Raw genomic sequence first — 15,064 nt, 5'->3', positions numbered from 1 at the left:
GCCTCTAGAGTGTTAATAAGCTTTTCCTTTGATTTGACCAGGTGACCTAGCTTTTGACCCCATATGACCCAGATTCAAAGTTGATCTAGAGATCATCAAGACAAACATTCTGAGCAAGTTTCATAAAGATCGAGTTAACTGTGGCCTTTAGGGAGTTCACAAGCTTTTTCTTTTGATCTGGCCTACTGATCTATTTTTTGACCCACATGCCCCAGATTCAAACTTGACCTAGAGATTATCAAGGCAAACATTCCGACCAAGTTTCATAAAAAATTGTGTACTGTTGCTTCTAAAGTGTTCACAAGCTTTTCCTTTGATCTGGCTTACTGACCTAGTTTTTAAACCCACATGACCCAGTTTCAAATTTGACCTAGAAATCATCAAGATAAACACTCTAAGTTTCATAAAGATTGCATCACAATTGTGGCCTCTTGAGTGTTCACAAGCTTTTCCTTTCATTTGACCGAATGACCTAGTTTTTTGACTCCACATAACCCAGATTCGAACTTGACATATAGATCATCAAAACAAACATTATGACAAAATTCTCATGAGTTTCAAATTTAAATTGTGGTCTCTAGGGTGTTAACAAGATTTTCCTTTGATCTGGCCTAGTGACCTAGTTTTTGATCCCACTTGTTTTAGTTTCAAATTTTATTTAGAGATCATCAACACAAACATTCTGACTAAGTTTCATAGATATTGGGTCACAACTGTGGCCTCTAGAGTGTACACAAGCTTTCACTTTGATCTGGCCTATTGACCTAGTTTTTGACCCCAAATGACCCAGTTTCAAATCTTACCTAGAAATCATCAAGACAAACATTCTGACTAAGTTTCATATATATTGGGTCACAACTGTGGCCTATAGAGAGTTCACAATGCAAATGTTGATGGACGACGCTCGTCGCACGCCGACGGACGCCAGACAATGACCGGTCAAAATAGCTCACCTTGAGCACTTCGTGCTCTGGTTATTGTTTCCCTTTTTCTTTTAGCATTTCATCCCAAATTTAAGAATTCTTGTCGGAAAGAAACGTTTGTTTGCCAAAATCACGAAAGTTTATGCCTACCATAGTGAATGATTTAAAAGTATTTCAGTTGGTATCACATTTCTTTCAGATGTCAAGCCTATCAGATTTAGTCAATAATTTTCGCTGCCTACGGGGTGCCGTTTTGGTATCTATTCTCTGTTTAATAACATCCCAATTCACACGTTCATTTTGTGATTTACGATATCACTAAATGTATTTTCTTATATTCTAAGGTATAGTTTATTAGACGATAACGCTAATTATAATTTACGATATCATTAAATTATTTTGTGACACCCTAAAATAATTTAAAGTTAGCATAAGTGATTTAAGGATAACACAAAATAGATTTACTGGATATCTTTAAAGAAGAATGTTTTTTCATATCCTTAATTTTATTTAATGATATCCTAGATCAATTTAAGGATAGATCTATCACAAAATACCTCAAAATATGTTTGATTTCATGAAGTACTAAATTCGATTTATGGATATCAATTATTTATGCACAGTAGTAGTGTGATTATAACTTATTTAAGGATACCTAAAAAATTATTTATTTTAAGATATCCAGATAAGTCTTTTTATCCTGTCACTTGCAGTATTTTCGACCCGATATCAGGGTGCCGTATATCTTTCTTGATATACCGTCAGTTGATCATGTGACCAGTGATATACGGTCAGTTGATCATGTGACCTTATGGTCGATATTGTTGTCATAAGAAATTTTGCAACGAAACCATCATCATTGTGTTGGAAATGTCCGAACTAAGAAAATGAGTGGTCAAATAATGAGTTTTTATTCAAAAACGAAGAAGTTATTGCGATTTTGCCGGTAATCACGTCATTATATAAGTGACGTCATTACGAATATGACGTCATTAAAGCGGTTGTCGCACACTTATTTTTGTAAAATAAATTGCCAAATATCGGAAAATGAAGTAATGACAAGATAAATAGAATAATAGGTTAGTGCCTAAGATGGAGAAAGTTTATCTGGCTCGGCTCCGGACGTTATCAGGTTCGCCTTCGGCTCACCCGATAACCTCCTCCACCTCGCCAGATAAACTTTCTCATCTACGGCACTAACCTATTATTCTCTATATTACAAAATGAATATGTGATACCCATCAATGAGTTAAGGATATCCATAAATTAAGTTGTGATATCCGTAAATAAATGAAATCCTTATATCCGTTACTGAATTTAGGATATCACAAAATAGTGATTAAATAGAAAAGCGACATTCCGGCATTTACCTTACACTTTCAGGACTAGACTCGGGACTGTCTGGCTGGATATTTTCTCATATTCTGATGCACGTAGTTTAATGACCACAGACCAATACAAGAAGGCCATAATGGACCTAGTTCGCTGACCTGTGATACACGGCTTGCTCAACAGTTTTGGAAGATAATTATGTAAGGAAAAAGTCTGTGAATTTTTATGAAACAGTATATTTGTACAATCTTTGTAAATGGCCAGCAGTTTCTTGCAATGATTTTAAAACTGGGCCTGCTGTTTCTGACAAAAACATTTTTAAAGTTTGCAATTTACAAAGATTTGTAAGTCGTGACCACACTCCGTGGCAACCATGTTTTTGACGAATCGGAATAATTTGAATAATCTCGGTAGAGGGTCACACAAGGACAATTTATATATTTTTTTAAATCGGGCCAGCAGTTTCCTACAAGAAGATTTTTTTTAAAGTTTCCAATATATACATATAGGGAAAAGTGACCTAGCTGCCTGATGGCCCTGGGGTTTTTTTGGGGTTTTTTTTTGACAAATGAAAATAATTTGAACATTCTTGGTAGAGGGTCGCACAAGTACCATTTGTGTGAAATTATTTTAAAATCGTGTTAAGCAGTTTCATACAAGAAGATTTTTAAAGTTTCCAGTAAATAGATATAGGGAAAAGTGACCACTAATCTTGGCGGCCATGTTTTAAGATGAATTGGACAAAAAATGAACACTCTTGGTAGAGGGTCACACAAGGACCAATTGTGTAAAATTATTTGAAAATCGGGTCAGCAGTTTCATACAAGAAGATTCTTAAAGTTTCCAATATAAACATATAGGAAACTGTGACCACGTCCCCTGGCGGCCATGTTTTTGACGAATCACAATCATTTGAACAAATGACCGTTTGGGTGAAATTATTTCATAATCGAGCCGGCTGTTTCACGCAAGAAGATTTTTAAAGTTTCCAGTATATACACTATCTATAGGAAACTATGACCACGTCCCCTGGTAGCCATGTGTTTTGACGAATCAGGATAATTTGAACAATCTTGGCAGAGGGTTACATAAGGACAATTTGTATGAAATTATTTCAAAGTCGGACCAGCCGTTAAGGAGGAGATTTTGTTAAAGAATATTCTATTTTTAGCCATGGCGGCCCCTATGTGCAACCAAGCAGAACCATTTGAACTAGTTTGGAAGAATACCACCCAAGGAACATCCAGGCCAAGTTTCATCAACTTCCACCGAATGGTTTCAGAGGATATGTTTTTAAAGGAAAATGTGAACGCCGGAAAGACGGACGATGGACGTCGGATGGTGAACGATCACAATAACTCACCTAAGCACTTCGTTCGTTCTCAGGTGAGCTAAAAATGACCATTACATACAGCACATGCGCTCAGTACGTGTTGTAATGCTAAAATATTGACTAACAGTTGGCAAGGGCGGGATGGGGTGGGAGAGGGTTCCTGACTTCAAAGTGCTAAAATAGCATTAGATGCCGGTTTTCCAACAGTGTGCTATAATTTATAAGCCTAGAAGCTAGCGTGGGGAGGGGTGTGTCAGCATGAACCCCCACCCACAGCCCTCAACTTTTGACCAAACAACTTATTTTCTCAGAAATAACAGTATATTAAGGAAGAATCTAGTTTGAGGGAGCATTTAGTTGTACCGATAAGGATTTGATTTGATACGGTCCAGAGTCAATGCCAGAGTCAATGCCCGAAAAAAGCAAAACTACTAAAAATGTCTTCCTTCTCACACCAAGGTGTTAATTAGGTTTTACTGAGAGCATATGGTTGCTAGCAATTAGCTTAATTATAAGGAAGTGTCTAGGGGTACGGATCCGTACCTCTAGAATCTGATTCTAGAGGTACGGATCCGTACCTCTAGACAAGCCTGTTAGGGGTTTTTCTAATGGATACGGACCACCTTTTTCTAGAGATTTGGGGTTATTTATATCTCAAATTTCGTTGAAAATGAAATAACAAGTAAGACTTAACCAGTATTCACTTAAAACTTGCATCGAATTTGTTTATAGATACCAGCGTTCACCCGATTGTTTACTTTCTCTTTCAAAACCTAAATGACCGAGGAACTCCAAATGAATACACTGTTCCGTGCCGATTAGTTTGTTGTCAAAGAAATTGCTGATAACAGCTAGATTAATGAATGAATCTATCCCTTAACTGAATTCCCTTTGAAATTAAGCAAAAAATAGATAAATAAATAAATAAATAATAAAATAAAATAGGCATAATAATATGTACCTATTTATTTTGTTATTTAACAATGACAATCGGCACGGAAATGATTGTGTAATAATCAATTAAGCAAAAGAAATTGTTTGCGAAAACTTAATTCCCTTGTATCTCGCAACGGTTACCGAATGTGTGAAAAACAAAAATAAACTTAGGGTTAATTATCAATTAAAAATAGTTATTTCCCAACATATTTATCATTATTTTGTTTAATCTTTTTATCTTTTTTTCCCCTGCCAGTTCGAATCCTCGTGATTTATTTGATGATCCTCGGTTATTTACGTTCCGAAAGAAAATGTAACAAATCGGATGATTGATGTTCTGTAAACCATCCAGATCCAAGTTTAAGGTGAATTCTGACGAAGTGTTATTTGTTATATCATTTTCAACAAAATTTGAAATGTAAATGACCCTTAATCTCTAGAAAAATGGAGGTCCGTACCCCTAGAAAACCCCTAACAGGCTTGTCTAGAGGTACGGATCCGTACCCCTAGACACTTCCTAATTATAAAGTCAGCACCACTGCAAATATATTTATTACCGGTAATCGTCTCATCTATATACTTACACATAATAATCTGCACCAGGAGAGACAATCCTCATAGTTATGATTTGAATTTTGAAAGATTTATGCCCCTTTTTTTTATAAAGTCAAGTATCTTTGTTGCTATCAAAGCTTTTGACTTAGAACTTCATATATTTTTCTACTATTAAAACCTACCCACCTACCCAAGGAGAAACAATCCCCACAACTCTGATTTCAGTGTTGACAGAGTTATGCCCCTTTTTTTAAACTTAGATTTTTCTTTAATTCTTACATAGGGTCCAAGATCTCTGTTGCTATCAAAGCCATTGAATTGATAATTAAATACTTGTTTACTATTAAAGGTTACACCATAATAAACAATTCCCATAGTTCTGATTAGAAATTTGAGAGATTTATGCCCCTTTTACTGGCAAAGCTCTTATTCAGAGGCAAGCACCGTGAAAAGTCGAGTCTTGTTATTCATGAATCTTAACTGTAAATTATTTGAATATTTTATATGATATGTACAGAAATTATATTACATTTTCAGTCTCTTATAATTCTTTAATAGAATGGTCTTGCAATAGTTTGTTGTAATTGTACACTGTAATTATATGTTGTATGCAAGAATGAGACGTAAATAAAGATATAAAATATAATAAAAATCATCAAATATACATAAACATAAAATCTACATGGCCATTCTGTGATTAGAATTACAAGAGACTATTATCACAAATAATACTAAATTATCGTATTCATACTAACAATTATATTATCATATTGTTTGTTCACTGATGTTATCAACAAGCTCCATTAACAAAAGATTAGATTTTATATAGATAATTTTGACATTGAATGCAGATCTTGAATTGTTGCAAAGTGACAAGATAGATTTTTTATAATAGTCATGTTTTTTTTTTCAATACACACAACTATCAGTTTGATTTAATTATCTATAGAAGATGAATAAATAAATGAATAAACATGTGCATTTTGATCAAATGTCCCATTAACAGAGTATCAACTTTACGACTTGTGTCAGGGCAATGCCCATAATAATCCCTGAAAGAAGAGTAATTTCCAGATACTATAAATGTATGATTTTACTGAACTTTTAAACAGTTTTTGTTACTAACTATCTTAAAATGCGAAATCAAGAAAAAACATGTCCGGGTCGGGTGCCTCTCATATACAACACAGAGAAATTCGTACTTAACGACCGTTAAATACAAAGCTTTTTACCTCCGGTACTCTGAGTACAAACGCTTTTCAATTTTGTGTGGAAAAAATAGTTAAACAAGAAATATCTTTAAAAATGATGGTCGGCGAATTGTAATAAGGAAAGAAGTTTATGAATTTTTCATCTAACATTCATCTTTCATCTAACATTTTTCAAATTGCAAAACTAAACACCGCACTTTAACAATTTAAATGGTTCTCTTTTAATTTTTCGCAAAGGTTTCGTAGGGTTGCAATTTTGTTTCGTTTATCCTTAGACGAATAATTACAGCAATAGTTTGATGAAGATTCATGAAGCGGTTCATGAGAAGAGGTCATTAAACGTGTTTATATTTTTAGCTAAATTGGTCACTATCCACATTTGTAGCAAAATAGCAGGAGAACTTACGATATTGTTACACATCGAGTTTGATAAAAATCCATTACATTTTAGTGGTTAATGCGAAGAAAGGCGTATCTACTTTTAGCTATAGTGGTCCCTAATAGGGCCCAAGTTCCTATATAAATAAATTTGGAAGAGGACCCTATAATGATGCTCCAGACCAAGTATGACAAAGATCCACCAAGCTGTTCATGAGACGCTGTATAAAGGCATTTCTAGTTTTAGCTCTAGCAGCCCCTAAAAGGGGTCAAATGTCCCAGCTGAACAAAGTTGGCTGCGAGCCTAATAAAGATGCTACAAATCAAGTTTGATTGGAATACATGAGAAAAAATCAATTAAAGGATTTTTTTATTTATTATTTTTATTTATTTCTAAAATAGGCCAACTGATCCCGCTTTAACAAATGCATATTCGCTATTAAGAATCTTTGGACAATGACGTCACAACCATAAAAAGTGAAGGTCAAGCAAAACATACAAATGTAATTATTTCAATATTTCTGTTTTCATAAACAAAGTTGGACCGTAGTCAATCACATAGAAAACTGTATGCAGCGTACCTTCATTTCAGTGTAATGAGATTCAGTCATTATATAGCATATAAAATAAAACAGATTTCAACGAGTTCAATATTTGCATACCATACTAAAGAAAAATATTCATAAATAATAAATAAAGTTAAATAATTTTATAACAAATATATCAAAGCAAACAAGTACCATTTTAATATGCAATCTGAATAAGTCACAAAAGCAAGAAACCTTTTCATATACAGACGACAATTGTAACAAGGAAAATCTTTTAAAAAGCACTTCTCTACATAAAAGACTCTATCACACCCTTATTCATGTGATACGCAGACCGTATTCAGCTTTTTTTTTAAATTTTGGTTATATGTTGGATTTGAACGGGTTTTTTTATCATGTTTATTAAACTTACTTATCTTTTACCGATATATCAATATTCTTGCTAAATATACTGAGCCAAAGTTAGCTTTAAAACTGTGAACAGCGTCGTTTAAATAAACCTTTGTCTAGATTCACTCAGCGTAGCACAATCAACAGAGTGAAAGAAATTGACACTCTCGTCCAATCAGGCAGAGTGTTGCATTAATTTTTCATTTTGATAAATTATCTATAATGCGTTATCAAGTAGTTTGATTTGCAAACTGAAGTCACGTGGCATAGGTAACGAAAACGAATTTAGACGGCGTTCGCCGAAAAAACAGTAAGATATATACTGTTAGTAACTTAGTTTCAAAGCCTTCATATGAAATCTCATTCTGTAATATTTATATTTATATCTACGATTTTGTAAAACGAGGTACACTAAAAGACCGATATATAGTTGTAATTCATTTAAAATTGTTGATTGTTTAATTAGTTTTAATTGTTATAAATGATTTTCTGCATTAGGTTAAAACTAGTACATTGCTGTATACATATATATAGCTGAACTTAGTTTTAATGAAATCTGTGCACTACCACTAAACAAGAGAGTTATTTTACCGGATGACCTAGTTTTTAAACCCACATGACCCAGATTCAAGCTTGACCTAGATGTCATCAAGACAAACATTTTGACCAAGTTTCATAAAGATTGGGACACAACCGTCGCCTGTAGAGTGTTAACAAGCTTTTTCTTTTATCTGGCCTACTGACCTAGTTTTTGAAGCCACATGACCAAGTTTCAAACTTGACATAAACATCATCAAGATAAACATTCTGACCAAAATTCATGTTGATAGAATCATAAACGAGGCCTCTAGAGTGATAACAAGTTTTTCCTTTGATTTGACCGAGTGACCTAGTTTTTAATCTCACATGACCCAGATTCAAAGATGACCTAGAGGTCATCCTGACAAACATTCTGACTAATTCTTATGTGTTCCAAACTTAAACTGTGGACTCTAGAGTGTTGACAAGCTTTTCCTTTGATCAGGCCTACTAACCTGGGTTTTGACCCAATATGATCCATTTTCAAACTTGACCTAGAGATCATCAAGATAAATATTCTGACCAAGATTCATAAAGAATAGGTCACAATTGTGACCGGTAGATGGTTGACGGACGACGCGCGACGCATGCTCTTTATTTAGGAAACCCACTGTGCTATTTTTAGACCTGCCTTATGACTAAAGGTGGTCAACTCCCCAGAGCGAGTGAATATTGAGGGAGATCCATGGGGACACTTGAGTGTTTCTCAAATATCATAATGCAAGTTAAGAGGTTTACTTTCGTGTCAATTATCTTTTTTAAAGTTATTGTGTGTTTTTTGTTTGTTTTTTTTTTCAATATTTTTTTAGTATTTTAATTAATAGTCACTTCTTTTTCTATGCATTATTCAATGTTATAACATTGTTTTATAGAAGTATTTATATGGATTAAAAATATTTCTTTATAAAACTCTTTTAGTGCAAATGAAACTTTGTTTCAATTTAATGCTCATTGCTTTTACTATCATATTTTTAAAAATTGAAAATGAAACTGATTTAAAGAAAAAATCATTACTTTTTATTATTCATATACTGAAACATTTGGACATTGTGCTCGCCGCTACAAGTGAATACCGTCGTTTATATGACTGAAAAAATGTTGAAAGAGACGTTAAACCAGAACATTCACACACAAAGAACGTCAAAATGTAAAAATAAGTCAGGTCCTATTTATATGAGTACCCCTCCCCCCCCCCCCCAACCCCTCACACACACACACACACAACTTCGAGTTCGCTCCTACGCCCTACGCCAATGAAATCTATATACAGAGTTAACACTTTTTTGTAAAATAAGTCTTCTAAGGCGTAAAAAAATGTTTGTTTCCGTTATCCCGACCTACCCTACATTTTTGGCCCGCCCCTAAATGTTTTATGGCCTTGGAGATGTTTGTTTCAAGTTTTTAACAAAAAGTTACAAAACTTTACTTTATATGCTTAAAACATGGTCAGTGGTGTTAGAAACCAACTTACTGAAACCCCCTTATTTGTATTCATTTAAAAAAAAAAAAATCCCCCAAAAAAATTCCGACCTACCTACACTAATTTGTTTAGCAGGTTACCGGAAACAAAATTTCTTTAGGCCTAAACATTTAAAACGAAAATAGAACTATAAATTTTACTATTCACGTAGTACGATACAACTACATTAGTTAAAACTGAATATACGATAAACGGCATTATAGTAGATACAATATAACAAAATTTACTTACTTTTTGTTCACTTCCTCTATGTTTATGGTAACTACTAACTATTACAAAATATTGGGGTTCCCATTCAGGGATGATGAAGGGAACCCTTCAGAAAACTGATTTGTGAGTGGCTAATTTTGCCGGTATGGCATAACCGTCATTTACTTAAACTCCGCCCAACCTCGATCAGGCGCGTAAACTCCGCCCAACCTCGATCGGGCGCGTAGCTGGGACCTTCATAGTACGCAAGGTGGTGTAGGGGGATACGGAGGTATCCTCCCCTAGGATTTTTTTAGGTGAGAACGGCAAATGGCGCACTTTGGTGTATATCTGAAGTAACTACAGTGAACTTAAACCTTGTTATTTTTTAAATTAATTTAATATAAAATGTATTTTAGTAGACTTACACGCATATGAAAAAATATGCAGCAGATCAGTGACATTTTTATTATAGATAAGTTATAGATAGCCTATAGCTAACTCTAAACAACAGAGCGAATCTTTTATCCTTTTTCTATGCAAATTTACCGATCACTTGAACAAAGTAAATGGTCTCATCTCTAAATACACTAGCAAAAAAGTAAAACAGATGGTCCTTGACAGATTATTCATATTTTTAAAAAGCCCAAGTAAAACCACTGGGTTTATACCAGACATATACCGAATTCTGGGCAAATATAAGTTGTTAGATACTTTAAACAGATATATTTGTGATGGAGAATTTCCGGTTTTTGAATCATGGAAAAAGACAGTGAAATATGCAGTACAAATGAACTGTTTGTGACATTTTGCCAAGTAGATTTCCGAAATCAAATACTGGAAATGCTATCTGGCTTCCCAACTGTGAGTATCAGCGATTCTCATTTGTTTTGTTTTGTTTTGTTTTTTTCCCATTTTTATTTGTTTACGCGCGTTTGCGTGGGTTATGACGTTTCCAGTCTAACTAATAAATCGTAGGCCCAGCGAGATTTGAATTTTGAAAACCCGTTGCCAGATACAGGTGGGTGCCTGGATCAATTTCCACAAATTATATTCATATGATATAATTAAAAGGGGCCTTAATTAAAGGGCCCGGGTTGTTAGTTTTGGAACATGTCGTGTCTTGGCTGGAGTATTTTTTGTTATTGTAAAGTTTGTTAAATGTTAAAACCCCCTAAATTTGTCAAATTTCCAAAATACTAAATAGATTATGAAATATATATTTAAATTTATTAAATTTTGTCATCCAGGGTAAAGCCGCGATTACCTTACTTACACTCCTGAAACGCCGAGAAAAACTGCCACTGACCATAAACTACATCTATACTCTTAGATTATTTTATAATATTAAAACTTTAAAAACTTTAAAACTTTAAAAACACATTTAAAAAGATCATTTATATCGTCCGATAATTATCAGTACACAGGTTATTTATAGATTACACGCCACGCCTACTGCATAATTGTGTCATAATCGATAGATATCTACTCTATATGCGCTAAACATTCAATGTGCTTAACTATTCTGTTTTATTCTATATTTTTAATTGCTGTCATTTGTCATTTTTTAATGTTTTTTCCGATCTTTTTTTTTTTGCACTTTCTAGTCTAGGGTCTAAATTTTAATGATTATATCGAATTAATTACTTTACGTGTTGTAAGAAAATAAATTACGACGCGCTGTATGAAAATTTGCTGTTGGTTTTATCAAATTTCGACCGTTTCTAGTTGATTTTGCTTATATTAACTAAATTATCTTACTAACAAAAATGCTCTAGCCATATGCATATGTTTTCCCCTTCAGCGATTTTGAGAATTTGAAGATAATCTATGAATTAATAAATGTTTACACTCGAATCCTGTGCCCCGGGTAGCTAAATTACGCGTAAAATTTTTACTTAAAATTCACCTGTTTACCTTTGTTTGTTTACCATTGTATGTTGACATCTTTTATGTTTCCGGCTCTTCGTCACTACTGATTTCCTATGGTGGCGTCTTTCTAATACATGCTTTCTCGTCCGGCGTTGTTTATGCCACCATAGGCCCTACCACATAATACATGCTGGCCATTAATTTTAATTTAGTTTACTAGATTTATTTGATTTTGTTGTATCTTTTATCTGAATAAAAGATTTAAAAATTTGAAAAAAAGTTGGTTAAAACGCTAGCTAAAATTCGATAAAATTTGATAAAATTTGATAAAAACAGAGTCGGCCTTGCCGAAAGACGAAAACACAAAGACTCTTATCCTGATTTTTATTTTGCCTAAAGTTTTAAAAAAATTTGAGTGATAAAAAAATATTTAAAATTAATTTAGTAAAAACAGTTGCCCAAACCTTGCCGAAATGTAAAGTAATTGCAAGGATATGTCTCCTAGTTTTAAGATCATTGTCTAAAAAGAGCCTGATTAGGTTTAAAAAATTTAGTAATGTTTAAAATCAAAATAAATTAAAATACGGTAGATAAAAAGTATTTGGCCTTATGATTTAAAATATAGAAAAATAAAATAACATATTATATACACATTTAACACTTAAAATTTAAAATAATATAATAAAAGTTATAAAAATAAAACCTCTTTCGGGCTTATTTCAACTGATATGCCTCCATAAACACCCGGCTCCTGTTACTTGTTATTTTTAAATTTATTTATTGCTGTTCATAGTTGTGGCCCGACCCTAGTAACTTTAATAGATAGCGCCTTTCACCCTGAGGATAATCGCTTGTATTGACCGCACCAGTGCCGTTAAGCCTTACAGGGTACCCCCAGACGGGGTGCATATACTAGCTCAACCCCCCTGTTTAAATGACGCCATCTCTTTTGTAAGATATTTAAGATTTTAACCTTTTTTACACGTTTCCCCTGAATTATATTATCTCTATTGACCGCACCATGCCTTTAAGCCTTACATGGTACCCCAGAGGGGGTGCATATAGAGATTCAAACCCCCTGGAAACTTTGTGATATTGAATTAAGGCCAAAGTTATAAAATTAGTTGCTTGGTCGGGCCCCTCCTATGTTATGTTATGTTTTTTTTATATTCAGTTCAAGAAACCTATTTCGTGATAAATGTATTAGGAGCTGTAGACCTGCTGCTCGACTTCCTTTGGAGGGAAGAGGAGTGTCTTTCTGTCTAATACAGACCAACCCGAGTTTCGGGAGTCCACATTCAAATTCCAATCTGTGTTCGCATTTCGTGTACACTCTTTGTGTATGTCAAAGAATACGGGTTGAATGTTTCGTATTCTGTACAGTGGGGCATAGATGTTTATCTGAGTAGTTCCCCAGCCCAGACCGTTCCGCCCCAGCCTTAATCTGGTAATGATCTTATCATGGCCGGTGTTTGTGCTATAAATTTCATTTACTAGGATATGTTCTGAGAGGGCGCAAACGCATTGTGTCTTGTTGTAGCCAAACCTGTCTAAAAAACTCCCTTTATTTGGCCTTTATTATGCTATTAACCTCAGATACTGCAATTTGACCTGTTTTGGGGCTCCATTTTCGGACCCTTGCTTTTCTAGTTGATCGACCCTTCGTTTCCCATAAAAGCCTACATGACTCGGGACCCATATTAAAGGGGAAAAATTAACCTATTTTACTGAGATGGCTGATTTTATGAATAATGTCAAATATTAAAATCAGATCTTGATTGTGACCTGCCTTATTTTTTGATTGTAATACAGACAAACTAACTGTAAATATAGCTATGTTTCTGGGGATGTTTTCGGGGATCCATTTCAGTGCATGTTGGATGGCTGTTGCCTCACACGGAATATGGAACCCTGGGTCTAATTTGAGAGCCGACGAGCAAATTTTTTTGCTATAGGATCAAAGACAACAAAGGCCGCGCCCGCTTTATTTTCGCGGGATTTTGCTACGTCTGTATATATTTTGGTAATGTGACCTATAATACTTCATTATATGCATCGTTATATGTTGGCCTGGGTGGTATCTTCTGTTTTATTAATGAAGCATTTAAGGCTTAAGTCGGGGTTGTGACCATGATCCCAGCATTATATGAAAACCACCGCTCTTGTAATGTTTACTTCCATTTAATTGGTATTTATCTAGTAACCTATTAACCTCCGAGTGTACGGCTGTGTTCTAAGCTCTTTCCTACCATGTGACCGTTTCTAACCCTTTTCGATGGGACTGGGGCATTCTTTCAGTGCTTTGATTTATTATTATGGGGAGATTTTCACCTAGGGGGCTTGATCTGGCCCAATATTTGAGCATATTGACCCTCTTGTTAATCTAATGGTAGCTGGGCCGTTTTCTACAATACTGCCATTTTATTTGTTGTTTTAATGCTCCAGTGACTACTCTTAAGGCATTTCTTTGTATTACATCAGCCTTTTTAACTGTGATTTGCAGGCTGACGCATATGCTGTCTACCATAATTAATTTGCTCATAATTAAGGGGTTATATAACAGGAGTTTAGTTTTTCTTTTTAGCTCCCCAGTTTGTTCCTGATATTAGTCTCAAGAGGTTAAATCTTTTTTACACCTATTAACAGGTTTATTTATATGATGGGGCCACGTTAAATATTGATCAAAATACATTCCTAAGAATTTGGCGGCGGTGCTATTTCAAGGTTTTAACCCCCATAAATTTAAGTTCCGGCGTTACTTTATTTGATTTTGCTGGGCTTTAAGATATGGTTGCCGGCACACCATTAGCACTTGTGTTTTATTACTCCATTCATTACTCCATTTTTCTATTACCTCAAGGGCCTTTTGGCCTTTTTGTAATGCACTAGTGGTTTGGTGAAAGTTACCCATGTGGCTCCATCATCTACAAATTGGGCAAGTTCGGTCCGTCACCGGGGGGGGCCCGGTTTTTTGTGTGCATCCCATAACAGTGTTTAGAGTGTTTTATGATGAGATTTAAAGATCAGTGGACTAATCACACTTCCCTGGGGTGTGCCATTGTCAGGTTCTACTGTAACTGACAAATGGCCATTGACCTTTACCTTAATTTTTCTGCCTTCCAGGAAATTTGCGATCCCATGTAAAGCATTCTCCCCTTAATGCCTAGAATATTAAATTCAAGAGAGACCCTTTATTCCCAAAGCCTATCAAATGCATACTTTGATCAAAAATAAAGCCTAGTAGGTATAACCTTTTCGATGGCCTCTTTACAGTCTGATTCGAAGCGAAGGAGGTGATCTTCGCACGAATGGCTTTCCTACATCCTGACTGATATGGG

The 15,064-nt window shown here is 34.6% G+C and overlaps 1 protein-coding gene across 2 annotated transcripts in view; it reads right to left on the bottom strand.

Moving 5' to 3' along the window:
• Positions 1-9,989, bottom strand: part of LOC123551901 (uncharacterized) — a 42,151-nt gene extending 32,162 nt beyond the window's left edge. The window contains exon 1 of one of the 2 annotated variants that reach the window (XM_053541448.1): positions 9,897-9,989. The gene's annotated coding sequence lies outside the window, so the exon portion shown is untranslated. The remainder of the gene's footprint in view (positions 1-9,896) is intronic. The other variant, XM_053541447.1, reaches the window with a different exon arrangement.
• Between the last annotated feature and the right edge of the window lie 5,075 nt (positions 9,990-15,064).

Source organism: Mercenaria mercenaria, chromosome 4, assembly GCF_021730395.1.
Source record: "Mercenaria mercenaria strain notata chromosome 4, MADL_Memer_1, whole genome shotgun sequence".
Classification (NCBI taxonomy): domain Eukaryota; kingdom Metazoa; phylum Mollusca; class Bivalvia; order Venerida; family Veneridae; genus Mercenaria; species Mercenaria mercenaria.
This window is presented reverse-complemented; position numbering and strand designations above follow the sequence as displayed.